Genomic DNA, 14,621 nt, shown 5'->3' with positions numbered 1-14,621 from the left:
TCGTTCAATAAACTGTCTGTACGCTTACAAAGTTCTCAATGCTTCGGTTAACATTTAGGGACCCTCATTATGCTACCGTTGAAGTTTGGTGATATTTTGGGCCTTTTTAGTGGTATAAATAGCGATTTGTTTTTACTTTCCCTGTTCCCCGAATACTAGCGTTGTAAGCTAATCAGTGGTCCGCGCTAGCTTCTTTCAAGCTAAAAACACATTCGAGTAGCATGAAAACATGTCCCAGAGAACGACAGAGTGGGTACATGTAGTAGGTTGAAAAGGCTGTATGTTTAGTTTTTGTTTAAACAGACAACCCCCCAATTTTTGTTTAATATTTGAACCATTGTATTAATCCTTACAGACTTATTGAAGCTATTACGCTTCCACGTCAGTAGATGGTGCTATGGCGCTGCTGTGGATCCATTAGGGAGACCGTAGCTCTTAGCTCTGCTCATGCGCAGCTCAGAAATAAACAAGTTCTGCCGTGAGCAACACGCTAACGTGCTCTCTGTTGATTCACAGGTACTGAAAAACTCACTTTTTCATATGGTATTGTATATTGTATCCTCATACTGCTTGTATCAGCAGATTATCTAAATGTTATAGAAATCGTTGTGTGATGTTGTGAGCTGATTTTGAGGTGTTTGTTTTAGGAGTAGAAAGCGTAACTTTGAAGCTAGTTGTTCCGACCAGTGTCGGCAGGCTGAGTAGTTCGTATGAACTTCGGTTTTACAATGTAGTTTTTCATAGTAGTTTGTAAGTGTAAGTTACTGATATTAGCGTCCTGTAACATAAGAAAATATGTTCTATCTTTTGTTCAGAGTATTAGCCAGCCATCCGTGAGGAAATGGTGATGAGAAATACTGTTTCAAGCTAGTTTTACATTCCCGGTCATTCAGTAACATGGCGACGCCATCTTGTCAAGTGCTAATATTAAGTGCACGTGTATGAGAGAACATGATGTGTAAGAATGTTGTATGTATGGGTGTGTATTATGCTACGGTTAAATTTGTGTTAGCAGGATAGCATTGGTTGTATGTCAAAGACTGTAGGTGTCCGAGTCCAGTGAATGTGAAGTGAATGTATGGGAACTGTATGCAATTATTTCAGAAATAAACAAGTTCTGCCGTGAGCAACACGCTAACGTGCTCTCTGTTGATTCACAGTTTTCCTTAAGCTGCGCAGTGCTTCCTAGCCTGTGTAGCCATTGCTGCCGGTCCAGATTCCCCCTAGGTCTGGTGCCGGTAACATTTGGGGGCTCGTCCGGGATCATCTAGCGCCACAGCCTGGTGAAGTAAGTGCTGAGACGACGTGAACCGGTGTCCGAAACTTCAGGGAAGGCCTCAACCCCGTGTGTCATCCAGAGAGCAAAGGTCACCTGTCTAACGTCAAAATGGCCACTGTCAACCCCCGGCGGACGCTGGTCTTCAAGATCCAGAAAAGACTTTCCGACCTGAGTGCAAGTCAGCTACTGGCAGTTGTGGGTTCAATAGAGGACGGCGGCGCAACAAGCGACATTGATGATCTGAGTGAACCAGAACACTACGACCTGATTGTTGACTACATAAGAAGTGAGAAACTGAGAGCCCTAGAGGATGAAGGCATGGCCCAACTCCTCCTCCTCAATGACATGCTCAGTGACCTGCTGGCCACTGGCAGCGGAGTGGTTGTGGCTGGCGAGGCTGCACCTCTTGAGGTGGGAGAGTCAACAACCTATCAACAGGGAGGCCCCACGCCACCTTACTCTGACCACAACCATCCAAACACAGACACTCCCACACATCAATTGGACATAGACATTCATGACCTACCACCCTCACCACTGGACAAAGAGGCACATGTCCCAGCTACAGAGAACGGAGACATTCACACAATGCCAGCATCTATATGGGAAAGGCCGTGGGATACCAGCCACGAGTCTCGCAAACCCAGCATCAACAAAGTCACTCCCAGTGGGCGTTGGGGGTGCTTCCCCTGGTAGGGTGAGTCTCTCCTCCAGTATAGGAGATCAGGTACTGAGGTTAAATGATGTTGCAGCTCTGCTTCCACGCAGAGAGTTTAAGCTGCATGGTGGACAAATTTCTGATGTTGGTTCTGACATGTCATACAGCAGCCTTTGTAAACAAATAGACGTAGGTTTACAGGAAGGGTTCAACGAATCAGAAATAATCCGCACCGTGATTAAGAACATAAAACCTGGTACATTCAGAGAGATGTTAATTAATAAGGGTGACTTGACTGTTGATGAGCTGAAGCGGTTTCTCCGCGCACATATCAGGGACAAAAACAGTACCGAGCTTTTTCAAGAGTTAAGTAATGCTAAACAGCAAGACAAAGAGAGCCCAAAGCAGTTCTTGTACAAAATAATGGGTTTAAAGCAGCGTGTGCTATTTGAGTCACAACAGCCTGGTGCAGAATTTAGTTATGACAAAAGGCTTGTTCAGGGTACCTTTCTCCACACGCTTTACCAAGGGTTAAATGAGAAAAATAACCATGTTCGGCATGATCTCAAACCCCTGCTCGCGGACTTGCAGGTTAGGGATGACTTTCTCTTAGATCAGATCACAAAGTCTACTAGTGAGGAAGCAGAAAGACTCAGACGCCTTAGTACAGTAGCTAAAATACGACCAGTGACTGTTAACACAGCTCAGCTTGACAGTAGTGACTCAACTAATGAAGTTAAAGTTGACACAGAGTTAGAGGCTAATCGTGCTGCTATTAAAGAACTGACTGCACAAGTTTCCTCACTCACCAAACATCTGGCCCAGATGGTTAAACCTACTGACAGTGCAACACCTGGGGACCCCGGCTCACCAGCAGCCCATCTTCAGGTACTAACATCTGAGACTAGGGGCAGATGCAGGGACTGTGTACAACAGAGCAAGGTGAGTTGTTCTCACTGTTTTGTTTGTGGCCAAGTTGGACATCGCGCCATCGGCTGTCTGAAAAGGAAGGTGTCGGGAAACGGGCCGAGGTCACTGGAGAAGGGCAGCCAGTGACCGTGACAGCTGCGGATCCATTAGCACAAGCCCGACCTGTAAAAGCAAACACCCAACGCCAACCATCACTACAAAAGCGTGTAGCACAGCTCATAGGAAAGCGATGTATGGTCTCATGTGCTATCGACAGAGTCCCTCTTCAAATGTTACTCGACTCAGGGGCTCAAGTGACTGTTGTGGGGAGAGCATGGATGGAAACAGCACTTCCTAATGTCCAAATCCAGCCTCTCCAATCCCTCCCTTCTGATCAGCCATTGAAGATTACAGCAGCTAACGGCGCAAGTGTTCCCTTTGATGGATGGGCGGATGTTGAACTCCAGGTCTGTAGTGAGAATTATGGACATGTCACCATACAAGTGCCAGTGTTAATCAGCCAGAACTGCCTTACCTGTCCTCTGTTAGGCAGCAATGTTATAGCTGAGATGATCAACACAAACAAAGAAAAGAGAGGTGAGGCGGATATCACTGCTTTACTTAAAGAAGCCCTAAGTATCAGTGACAGTGCCGTGGAAGCTTTAATTTCTGTCCTCCAGATTTTGACTCCAGATGAGACCACCCTTGAGTGCAGTGTGAGAACAGGGAAGAAAGGTGTAACTATTCCTGCAGGGCAGATTTGTGAGGTTAGATGTAGGATAAGGGAATGGCCAAGGGGCGGGGCAATGCTTTTTCAACCTAACCTAGTGAGTCACTGTCCAGAGGGGCTAGAGCTGTTCCCAGCGTTAGTAGATGTTCAGAGTGGGGCCACAAAAATAGTTAATATCCCTATTCAAAACTCTACTAAACACAACATCTATCTCACTAAGACAACCATTCTAGGTACGTTAGAGGAGGTTACTGAAGTGACACCAGTTAACTGTTCTCCAGGTGGTTCAGACCTGCCACACCCCACGGTAAACACATGCTCAGCTCAGCTAAGTACAGACAGGCAGACAGAAATCAGTGATGAACACAAGACAAAGGACATGACAAAACAGAGATGGCACCCACCTGTCGATGTGTCACACCTAGGAGAGGAGGAACAAAAGATAGTCAAAGACATGTTATATGAAGAGTCTGATGTGTTTGCCAAGGAGGATTGTGACATTGGTTGCATCCCAAACTTGCAATTGAAAATTCACCTCAAGGACGAAACACCAGTTCAAACGTCATATAATTCAGTTCCCAAGCCCTTGTACAAAGAGGTAAAGGATTATGTCCAAAATCTGCTCAACCATGGCTGGATCAGGAAGTCTAACTCACCCTATTCGTCTCCCGTGGTCTGTGTCAGAAAAAAAGACAAGAGCTTACGTTTATGTGTTGACTTCCGGGGCTTGAATCGCAAAACCATCCCTGACCGCCACCCTCTTCCACGCATCCAGGATCTGTTGGATAACCTTGGGGGCTACTCGTGGTTCTCCATACTCGACCAAGGCAGTGCTTACCATCAGGGTTTTATCGATGAGAGTTCTAGATACCTGACTGCCTTTAGCACGCCTTGGGGGCTGTACGAGTGGATCCGCCTCCCATTTGGCCTTACCAACGCCCCAGCAGCTTTCCAGAGGTGCATGGAGGGAGTCCTCGATGGTCTGAGGGATGAGTGCTGCTCCCCATACTTGGATGACGTGCTCTGTTTCTCCAAGACCTTTAATGAACATGTTGAAGACCTGAGGCGAGTGCTCTGCCGCCTTCGAGAACATGGTGTCAAGCTACGCCCAAAAAAATGTGAATTAGTTAGGAGTCAAGTCAGGTATTTAGGTCGCTTAGTGACCAGTGAAGGCGTCCAGATTGACCCTAAAGACCTTGAGGCAGTTCAGCATTTGAAGGATAGAGAGCCAAAGAATGTGGGAGAGGTCAGAGCTCTCTTAGGGTTTCTAGGCTATTATAGAACCTTCATTCAGGACTTTTCTAGGATAGCCAAGCCACTGTTTGAGCTAATAGAGATTCAGAGAGAATCTAGCCAGAGAGCCACCCCTAATGGATCTAACAAGACCAAGCCAAAGGGTACAAATAGTGGACAGATTCCATCAAAAACACCTGTCCGGTGGACACCAGAACACAGTGCTGTGGTGTCGCGCCTTGTTGACATGCTAACCAGTCCACCGATCCTGGCCTACCCAGACTTTAACTTGCCTTTTGTCCTTCACACTGACGCATCAAATGAAGGTCTGGGGGCAGTGCTCTATCAACAACAGGGAAACAAACTCCGTACCGTTGCTTATGGGTCCAGGACACTCACGCCAGCTGAGAAAAACTACCATCTCCATTCTGGCAAGCTTGAGTTTCTTGCATTGAAGTGGGCAATCTGCGATAAATTTAGAGATTACCTCTATTATGCACCCACTTTCACGGTATACACGGATAATAACCCCCTTACGTATATTTTGAGCACAGCCAAATTAAATGCAGTTGGACATCGTTGGGTGGGAGAGTTAGCCGATTTCCATTTCACTATCAGATATCGGCCAGGCAAGTCAAATGCAGACGCTGACACCCTGTCACGATATCCAGTGCTTCACGACCACCTAAAAGAGTACACAGAGACAATGCCTCCAGATGTAGTCTCTGCCATCTGGCAGGGGGACAAAGCCATGAGAGACAGTGACGTGCCATGGGTGGCTGCATTGCTTCTGCATCCTGGTGTAGATGACACACCTGATGAAGGCATTCCGGTTATCTCTCCTGAAGGTGTTAGAGCTGCTCAAAAGGAAGATGCTCCCATCGGTGAGGTGATTAACCTGAAAAAAGGAGGGTGGCATCCTAATGATAAAGACAAGAGACAAATGACACGGGAGACACGCAGATTAGTGCATGAATGGAACAGACTCATACTTGACAAGGGAATATTGTACAGACATACAGGACAACGGAAACAGTTGGTTCTCCCCATTAAGCTGAAGTCTACTGTGCTAAGACACCTGCATGACAATATGGGACACATAGGCGCGGACAAAGTCATACACTTGGCGAGAGAAAGGTTTTATTGGCCGTTTATGCAACGTGAAATTGAGGACTATGTAATTCGCCAGTGTCAGTGTGTTAAACAGAAGCGGCCGTGCATTCCAGAAAGAGCACCTATGGGTTCAGTAACAACCAGTGCCCCATTTGAGCTCATCTCTGTTGACTATCTGCATCTTGAACAAAGTAAAGGTGGCTACGAGTACATATTAGTTCTGATAGATCACTTTACTCGCTTTGCTCAAGCTTACCCGACCAAGAACAAGTCAGGCAGAACAGCAGCTGAGAAGATCTTTTATGATTTCATCCCACGCTTCGGGTACCCTGAAAAACTACATCATGATCAGGGCCGGGAGTTCGAGAACAGCCTTTTCCAGAGACTCCAGCAGCTGGCAGGGATCGCTCACTCTCGAACCACCCCCTATCATCCCCAGGGGAATCCCGTTGAGCGTCTGAACAGGACACTTCTACAGATGCTCCGCACTTTGCAAGAGGAGAAAAAGACTGAGTGGAAGGATCACCTGCCCCACATAGTTCACGCGTACAACTGTACAAGACATGAAGGAACAGGCTATTCACCGTTCTTTCTGCTGTATGGAAGAGCCCCACGCTTGCCTGTTGATTTACTCTTTGACCTGAAACCAGGTCAAGAACCACAGTCCAGACAAGAGTATGCACAGAAATGGGCTTCTCGCATGCAGGAGGCATACAAAATTGCCTCAGAGAACAGTGGAAAGAGCTCAGCTAAGGGAAAGAAATACTATGACCGTCATGTTAAGGGCATTGTGCTGCAGCCTGGAGATCGGGTGCTTGTCAGAAATCTGTCAGAGAGGGGTGGTCCAGGCAAACTTCGTGCTTACTGGGAAAAGAGAATTCACCGCGTTGTTGAGAAAATTGGAGATGGACCTGTGTACCGTGTTCAACCAGAAACAGGAGAACGAACCCTCCGTGTCCTACATCGCAATCTTCTGCTACCTGTTAATGAGTTACCCTTGGAACAAGATGAGCAGAGTCAGCATGCACTCAAGAACAGACAAAGACAGAAAGACAATCAGAGAAACAACAGTGAGACAGTGGAGCAGGAGTCGGAACATTCTGACGAAGAGGAGGAATACACGTATTGCCTCAGACCAATACCTGCGTATGAAAGGAGGAGAGTAAGATCCCCACTGCCTCAGTCTAAAATACACAGTGAACTCAGGGTTGTAGCTCCAGAGTTCCAGCCAATACGAAACCTGACAGAGACAGGTCAAATGCAGCAGCCACATGAAACAGACCCAGTTACACTGCCAGATCGAGTGCAGAGGCAGGTACCGGCTGCTACACCACCAGCTGAGGAAATACATGAGGAACCACCGAGGGATGACACTATGGAGGATTCCAGTTCGGAAGAGCAGGTGGACGATAGTGAGATTGCCGCAGAGCCACCAGAAGAGGAAGTACTGCCTGTCAGGAGGTCAAACCGAGCAGTGAAACCTCGAGAGATGCTCACATATAACCACCTTGGCCAGCCTTCCTTGCAGCCCTGGAGACCAGGAGTAAACCTGATGTATGCCTGTGTCCCTTACCCCATGCCATTTTACCCAGCTGGTCCTGAACCCTGTTACTACCCCACACCAATGTGGACATGTTAGACAAAGACCTGTAGGTAGTGATATTAAAGACTTGCAATGTAGTAATACAATAGACTGTACATTGACCATCTGACTTCTTGACAGCCATACTTTGGTTGGTTCTAGATGTCTGGAGACATCTTTTGAAGCGGGGGAGAGTGTAGTAGGTTGAAAAGGCTGTATGTTTAGTTTTTGTTTAAACAGACAACCCCCCAATTTTTGTTTAATATTTGAACCATTGTATTAATCCTTACAGACTTATTGAAGCTATTACGCTTCCACGTCAGTAGATGGTGCTATGGCGCTGCTGTGGATCCATTAGGGAGACCGTAGCTCTTAGCTCTGCTCATGCGCAGCTCAGAAATAAACAAGTTCTGCCGTGAGCAACACGCTAACGTGCTCTCTGTTGATTCACAGGTACTGAAAAACTCACTTTTTCATATGGTATTGTATATTGTATCCTCATACTGCTTGTATCAGCAGATTATCTAAATGTTATAGAAATCGTTGTGTGATGTTGTGAGCTGATTTTGAGGTGTTTGTTTTAGGAGTAGAAAGCGTAACTTTGAAGCTAGTTGTTCCGACCAGTGTCGGCAGGCTGAGTAGTTCGTATGAACTTCGGTTTTACAATGTAGTTTTTCATAGTAGTTTGTAAGTGTAAGTTACTGATATTAGCGTCCTGTAACATAAGAAAATATGTTCTATCTTTTGTTCAGAGTATTAGCCAGCCATCCGTGAGGAAATGGTGATGAGAAATACTGTTTCAAGCTAGTTTTACATTCCCGGTCATTCAGTAACATGGCGACGCCATCTTGTCAAGTGCTAATATTAAGTGCACGTGTATGAGAGAACATGATGTGTAAGAATGTTGTATGTATGGGTGTGTATTATGCTACGGTTAAATTTGTGTTAGCAGGATAGCATTGGTTGTATGTCAAAGACTGTAGGTGTCCGAGTCCAGTGAATGTGAAGTGAATGTATGGGAACTGTATGCAATTATTTCAGAAATAAACAAGTTCTGCCGTGAGCAACACGCTAACGTGCTCTCTGTTGATTCACAGTTTTCCTTAAGCTGCGCAGTGCTTCCTAGCCTGTGTAGCCATTGCTGCCGGTCCAGATTCCCCCTAGGTCTGGTGCCGGTAACATACACATCTGTTATTAAGCCCTAGGTTCATTTTGTGCCGGAATTAAAGCAACAACCATGGAGCCAGTGATGGCTCTGTGTCTTCCTGTGTGTGTATTTTCCATCGTGCTCTGCATGTATGTTAGACCTTGGTCTGCCTCACTGTCCAGACCTCATCAGTCCCCCCCCCCCAGGTCTCGGTCATGGTGCAACAATAAATGTAGACAAACATGAAGACTAAATCAACCATACTAAACTAAAACCCAGATAACATCAATGCACACCCAAAACATTAACAGAACATTATTAAAACACATTTTAACTAGGACAGAAAACGATCAGAACATATTTTTTTCCCATGAGCCTTTGCACCACCGGAACAGTTCAAATGACCCCGCCCCTCCCATACAGAAACTTAACATCCTTAGGTATCTCTGCTTAATATGATCTGTGCACTGCATACTTGACTATATGTCACTTTTTAATGTTTCTGAAGCTCTGTCATTTTTCATACAATGGTCTTAAATGACCTGTAACAGCAAACGAGACTAACAGTGAAAAGAACGCTAGTTTTATATAGTTTTTAATAAGGCATCTGCTTGGGTCTAATTTTCCCACGCAGTCACAGAATGATTTTTGGCAGGTAGACGGTGCTACAGTAACACATTCTGACGGGTCATAGATTTCTTTGTAACACCTGAAAAGCCTGTGTGGTTAGTATCCAGCCAGCTGAGCCAGGTAAAAGGAAGCAGATTTCTTTATATAGGCCTAATTGTATTTTAATGTTTGTCACAGTCTCTTAGATCCAGAACCCAAATGCAGACCAGGACAAAGGTAAATGGAATAAGGTGAGTATTTATTGGTTTACACAGGTAATGTCAAAAGGTGAGTCCAGGTGGTGAGGGTGGAGGATTGAGGCGAATGGGTACGAGTGGAGGAGCTGGAAAACAGGAGTCCTGGTGGTAAGACAAGGTTGGAGTGTCAGGTTGTCTGGCAGAAGTGGAGAGGTTTTTCCCAGGTGAGACTGCAGACAAAGGAAACGGAATGAGTCCAGAACAAACAGGGCAAACTGAGCAGCAAAGCAAACTATCAAAAGGTAAAGCTGATACGCGAGCAAACATACTGGTAAGGCTAACGATCCGGCAGGGAATGGATGTCAGGTCACAGCTTTTATGGCGTGGAGATTGCTGATGAGCCACAGGTGAGAGTAATTAACGCTGATCCGCCTTGCCCTAGTTGCCAGGCAGCAGGAACAGGGCGCGTTCAGGAAAGTCAGACAGGGAAACAGACTCAAAGAGGAGGGGTCGTGACAATGTTATTTTAGAAGTTATCTGTTGTAGTTATGGCTAATGGGGCAGGGCCATCACAGAAAAGAACGAAATTAAACAAAGAACTACTAAAAGCTAAAAGGGAAAGGAAAAGACAACGGCCGGGTGATAATGTAAATCAACTTCGGTGGGGCTTTTAACAGATGGAGACAATTACGGGATTGTAAATGATTCAAAACCCACCCCGAATTGGCCCTCAGGTATGTAATATGTGTAAAATAACTTTAGATTGCCCCGTCCCCCTCAGTTACTGAGTTAATGTTGTCAGTATCCAACATTAAATGACATCCCCCTTCCATTTAGCGCGGACGTTTTATTCCCTTTTAGTCTGTGTTTGTGTTAGCCTACTATTTTCTTTTCCCTTGTCCCCCTGTACTTCTGTAAAGCATCCGTGGGTTTCATGAAATGCGCTATAATAATCTTAGTTATTATTATGTTGGTTGCTACAACAATCTCTTAAAAGGAACCCCGACTAGTACGACATGTTGGCCTTATTAGATTAACGTGGGCGTCAGCTATAAAAAGGTGGTACACAAACACTCCAAATGTTTTGTTTTTTGTTAAAAAATGCAGAAAATCTGTTCCCTCGTAGGCCGCCATGGTTATTTACGTCTCAATGCATTCTGGGGTAGTGACGTGTAATAGTTGTACCCCAACATACCGGCTATTGACAGTACAGTAACAGCGAGATGAACACGTCTGCCGTTCAGCCTTTTCAGTTTGACCGTAGGCTTAAAGGACGAACCTAGAGGTTAATAACAGATGTGTTCCCACTCTCGTTCTCTGGGACATGTTTTCATGCTAATTCAATGTGTTTGGAGCTTCAACGAAGCTAGCGCAGACCGCTGGTTAGCTTACAACGCTAGCTAGTATTAGGGGCACAGGGAAAGTAAAAACAAATCGCTATTTATACCACTAAAAAGGCTCAAAATATCACCAAACTTCAACGGTAGCATAGTGAGGGTCCCTACATGTTAACCGAAGCATTGAGAACGTTGTAAGTGTACAGACAGTTTATTGAACGAAGAGCTGCGGGAGCTCCATGAAAGGGCTACGAGAGAGAGAGAGCTATGCCGCAACAGAGCCTCGTACTTCGGGGAAACCAGTCATGACTTACAGCTGGCGATGCAAACTAAAATCAAAAGCAATTTGCACTATATCTGAAATAATCGCACCGATGTAAAACATAACTTGTCTAGCTAGCTAGTTTACTTACTCAGTGGATAACTGTCCACCTTGTCCCTCCGTCTGGGTCGCCGTCTCCAATTTATTTTCGGGACATGGAAAAAAGTTTCCCTGTTCATCAGAGAGGTACAAAACACTGTGTCTCTTGGGTGTTGCACAGTCGGTACTACCAGGATCCACAGTCCTCGTTCTGTGCCCAAATATGTTTAAAAAAATTATCTGACGATATTTTGAGACACTAGTCTGAGTAAATCAAATCAAGTGAATATCTTTCAAAGATTTTTTCAAATATCTGTTTCATCTTTTTTTTTTAAAGATTTTTTTTTTTGGGCATTTCAGCCTTTAACGGAAAGAACAGCTAGATATGAAAGGGGAGAGAGAGGGGCAAGACATGCAGGAAAACGTCACAGGTCGGACTTGAACCCTGGACCTTCTGCATCGAGGCATACACCTCTAAATATGTGCGCCTGCTCTACCGACTTCCACTCCGTGCAACACAGACACTCCTGTTGGGTGGCCATAGCTTCACAATGTCCGCAGGTACACCACCAGTTTCCCGAAGTACGAGGCCCGGGTGCTCCGGTTTCCTCCCACTTTCCATTGGGCTGCACAAGACATGCAGCCCAATTAAAAAGTCAGAGCACTTTCTCTAGAAATGTTGAAGGTAAACGAGTCAGCTGGTCTCCAGAAAATCTAATTTCACCACTAGATGGCCACAAAGAAGCTTCACACTCTTCATCTCATTGTGACACAGTTAAACAAAATGGATCTCACTCTTTAAAGCTATAGTGTGTAGTTTCTGTCTCCCCCATGAGGAATTCTAAGTAAGGACAACAACACTGTCGGCGTCCACATGATACAAGCCTTCCGTGATCGCACCCCCCCCCCCCCCCCACCACCTCCTCCACCCAGTTACTAGTAGCCAAGGAGGACATGGAGGATTAAAAAACATGATGGATTCTTCAGAAGAGGTCATTATCTTCACTTGAGTTTCTGTGCCGAGTTGTGTCTCTCTCTTGTAGCCCTTTCACGGAGCTCCCGCAGCTCTTCGTTCAATAAACTGTCTGTACACTTACAATGTTCTCAATGCTTCGGTTAACATTTAGGGACCCTCATTATGCTACCGTTAACTTTTGGTGATATTTTGAGCCTTTTTAGTGGTACAAAATAGCGATTTATTTTTACTTTCCCTGTGCCCCGAATACTAGCATTGTAAGCTAATCAGCGGTCCGCGCTAGAGCTTAGATCTGGCCCAAAAAATCAAGCCCGACCCTACCTGAGCCCGTGCACGTTCGTCCGACCCGACACATTAACTGTAATTATGAGCCCGAGCCCGATTTAAACCCGACAATTTTTTAATACGTGGGCCGTTATAACTGACGTTCTCAACTACAATTCAGAGTTGTTTGAACTACAGAAATCTGTTTAGAATTATCTTAATGAATACCGGTAATGCAACAAGGACGAAGCATGTAAACTTTGCTGTTTGTTTATTCAGAATGGAATGGATCGCAAATGGATCCGAATGAAGAAACGTAAAAAAAAAACTCTAACCTAAACTCGACCCTATAGCTGCTCCCTCAGCCGAATAGTGTGGGTAACAGATCAAGGCAGCAACATATTCAAAGCCCTGGAACCATATAGGAGACTTTCTTGTCTCCATCACCTAATTAATACTGTCCTTCACCACGGTCTGCATGCTGACGCACTGGGCCGACAACAATGCTGCAGAGGGGGGAGACACGGAGGAGACTCCACGCATGACACGTGCTGCATTTTGTAACTGCAGCCTAGCTTTTGTACACGTTTGTTACTTGTATATAGCCTATATATATATATATATATATATATATATATATATATATATATATATATATATATATTTCTAATATTTCTGATTATGGCATAGCTTTTTCCCCACCCAATTAGGCTAATAAGATAATGGATAAAAGAAAAAAATTGCTTGATCGGCCCAAGGATAGTGGCAGAAAATAACGGCTAAATAAACTAGTCCGCGCTAGCTTCTTTCAAGCTAAAAACACATTTCCCAGAGAACGACACAGTGGGACGAATGGGAACACATCTGTTATTAACCCCTTGGTTCGTTTTGCGCTGGAATTGTCCTTTAAGTGGACACTAACTGATGTTTGTCACAACAGGTTCCCACACCCATCTCGTAAAATATGGACGCTTGGTCAGGTGCCTTTGCTGTTCTTATTGACGCTAAAAGTCTCCTTTAGCGCTATAAGTAAACGCGCTTGGTCGGGACTATTGCCGTCCCTTTTGACGCAGTTATGTTAAGGAAAAGGTCGTGGGTGGGCTTACGGTTCCGTTACACGCGGGAAGAACGGGACGGTTGGGTTTAGGAAAGGGTCGTGGGTGGGCGTACGGTTCTGTGACACACGGGAAGAACGGGTCGCTTAAAGAAAAAAATGACTGTAGCAAACATGACAAGCGGGACGTGAACCCCGGTTTTCGCCCTTACGTACTACTCGCTAAATCCTATCTAACTGCTGCTCTCCCCAGTGCGTTACACAAACACGCTGAAAGACGCCTTTTTTGTTGCATCAGACGCTGAGAGCCACTGTCCAAACGTCCTTATTTTACGAGTTCGGAGTGAGAACGGGTTGTTTGTCAACTGACTATTAACGTTACCCTGCAGCTTGTTTTGTCCCTGGCGACTGCAGCCATCTTGCTTAATACTGGACCAGAAATTGTTGTTCCCATAAGTCACTCAGACACAAAAACATGGGAAAATACGATCCAGGTTGAAAAATACCCTTGTCAAAGTTATACATATTGGTTAATCTTTGCAGCTTTAACATGGTGTATTATGTTTGAAAGGATTATATAGATGGATGTTGAAGAGTGTGCATGTGTGTGTGTCTGTATTGCATCAGGATCATGTGTTTCTGCTAATATCCTGTGACATGGATCATTTTTGATGATTTTGTCAATGTTGGGCAAAAAAAAAAACAATAGCACTGACAAATTTCCCTTTATTTCTCTTTCCATTCAGGATTGATTGCTTTTCCTTTTATCATCTTAAGGCCTTTCTTTACTAATACACATTTGAGAAATTTATTATTTTTTCTTTGACAACCCATTCCATGAATAAAAGATGCATCATCATCCCAGCTGTAAAAAACAAGTGTTATGATTTCATCTGTTGGACAAGTTAAACCACACAAGGACAAACAAGAGTTTAATTTCAAATAGAGCAGGCACAATCTGTCATCAACCTGTCTCATTAGGGATACAGTTGAAAGGTTCTAATCACTTTGGTAGGTTTCCCTTTACAGCCCCAAATATATATTAATAATCTAATACAGTTTCACTCTATGAGCAAAACACAATATTAAAAGTTTATCTTAATCACACTCTGATGGTGACATTGAAAAAAGCAAGTTGAGCTATATAGTATGAGTACAGTGAGAAACAGTGA

General features: G+C 44.7%; 1 protein-coding gene across 4 annotated transcripts in view; it reads left to right on the top strand.

Annotated features, from left to right (window-relative positions):
* The window catches only part of LOC116042058 (deoxynucleoside triphosphate triphosphohydrolase SAMHD1-like), a 120,607-nt gene that overhangs the window by 13,296 nt on the left and 92,690 nt on the right, over nucleotides 1-14,621 (top strand). The gene's annotated exons all lie outside the window — the stretch shown is intronic.

Source organism: Sander lucioperca, chromosome 20, assembly GCF_008315115.2.
Source record: "Sander lucioperca isolate FBNREF2018 chromosome 20, SLUC_FBN_1.2, whole genome shotgun sequence".
Lineage (NCBI taxonomy): Eukaryota > Metazoa > Chordata > Actinopteri > Perciformes > Percidae > Sander > Sander lucioperca.
This window is presented reverse-complemented; position numbering and strand designations above follow the sequence as displayed.